Source organism: Lolium rigidum, chromosome 1 (genome assembly GCF_022539505.1).
Source record: "Lolium rigidum isolate FL_2022 chromosome 1, APGP_CSIRO_Lrig_0.1, whole genome shotgun sequence".
Classification (NCBI taxonomy): domain Eukaryota; kingdom Viridiplantae; phylum Streptophyta; class Magnoliopsida; order Poales; family Poaceae; genus Lolium; species Lolium rigidum.
The window spans coordinates 26,348,653-26,350,566 of record NC_061508.1 but is presented as its reverse complement, the minus strand read 5'-3'; the positions used below and the strand labels follow the sequence as shown (position 1 = coordinate 26,350,566).

The following is a 1,914-nucleotide window of genomic DNA, read 5'->3' as shown; positions in this document are numbered from 1 at the left end:
CAAGTTGTTGTTAAGGAAAGCTAGAGTTGTATTAGGAAATATTACTTGTAATCTTGCGGGACGGGTTAGAAACCCTCCCGGACTCTGTAACTTGTGTATTATGAATCCCTCGACTCCACCTCCTATATAAGGGGGAGTCGAGGGACAAAGATAGCATCGATTCATTGTTTTACGCAACCCTAGTTTCCACATCGTCGAGCACTTTTCGGCTGAAACCTTCGAGATCTACTTGCCCTCTACTTCCGACTAAAATCCTAGTCTACAATCTGTAGGCATTGATAAGTTAATCCCTTGTCACTCCGTGCGAGCATCCATGGCCGACACAAGAGGATTGTAGTTCTCGTCAAGCCCTGCGAGTATATATGAGATGAGTTCATCCTCATCAAGTGGCTTACCATCCATGGCCAACTCTTCCGCATATGACTTCATCTCAGCGAAGTAGGTTGCCACGATCTTGTTTTCCTCCCTTCCATTGGCGAGGGCAATACGAAGGTTGTTGATCCGAGAGCGTGATGTAGAGGAGAACATGCTCACAAGCGCATCCCATACAGTCTTAGAGGTTGATAGTGCTGCCACTTGGACTAGCACTTTCCTGGAAAGAGAGGTCATCAAATATCCTAGGATCTCCTGATCCCGTGCTTCCCAGATCGCATATGCCGGGTTTGGCACAATGGAGCTGGTATCCGTGGAGGTGATGGTCCTTGCTGGGGCCGCCGTGGTACCATCAAGGTACCCAAAGAGTTGAGCCCCCTTAATTTTCGGAAGGACTTGAGCACGCCATAGGAGAAATTTTCCACGGGCAAGTTTCTTTGAAACTTGATGGTTGAGGGTGATGACGGCTGGATTTGTCGCCATGGATGAGGCTTTGAGATTTTTTGCTAGACGTAGGTAGAAGAGACCTGCTCTGATACCATATCACAGTAGGTGAATCGATTTCCTTTGTCTCGGCATCGGATGCGTATTAATATAGGCCAGGAACAACCCCTGGTGTGGCATTTACAAGAAGCACTATACAAAAAGTAAATGCTAGAATATACATGAGATTTTTTTAGTAGAGGAAGAGAATCAGTCTCAAAATAGGAAGGGATAGGGGTCCCCTAGTAAACCTCAATAATGCTAACAAGGTCTTTGATCTTTACTTGATATATGATAATGTGTTAGATCTCTCTCTTTACATGTTATGTGAAGTCGACCACATAATATTTGCCTCCGGGACTAAAGAGAGGGATCTACTCATTGGACGTGTATGAGAGTATGCCCGACGCTACTTGTGCCTACAAGCATTGGGCTTACAACCTGCACGGTTAAAGGGGTATAAGGAGAGATTCACTGAGCTCGTAAAGATATCCATGGGGGAACCCTTTATTGTGATGGTATGTAGAAGTGATTTGCTCCTAGCATTGCAGTGGTTATTTAGAGGTTACCTCATCACATGACTCTAGAAACGGTTGCTCGTGAGACTCGTTGGTGAACATCTTATTATGGAGCTCTCCCCACACATATCATACAAAAAATTTAGGTTATTCTAATTAATTCTCACATGTTAGTGGCGTATCCTACATCCTCGAGAACACTTAAGCCTCATTGAGTTTAAACATCAATCCCAACACACTTGTTACTTTACTTGCTTTCATTTACTTTCTTGCAAACAAACATAACTCTCTTTAAACACTCCTACTTGAGATCAAAGGCAACTTACAAGTATCATTTGACACATACTAATGAGGGGCATAAATACCTCCACCAATAACTCTCTGTGGTTCGATACTCTAATTTCGAAACTAGCGACAATTTATTAGTGCACTTGCAGTCATCATAGGACTTGACTGTGAATTAAGTTAGTTATCATCTAACTGAGAACTTGGCTTGCTGCGGGAAGGGTGCTCGTTGTTGCATCCCCGCCAGGCCCGCAGA

At 44.0% G+C, this 1,914-nt stretch overlaps 1 pseudogene; it reads right to left on the bottom strand.

The window, feature by feature from the left end:
- Positions 1-289: 289 nt before the first annotated feature.
- Positions 290-390, bottom strand: LOC124685522 (annotated as a pseudogene).
- Between the last annotated feature and the right edge of the window lie 1,524 nt (positions 391-1,914).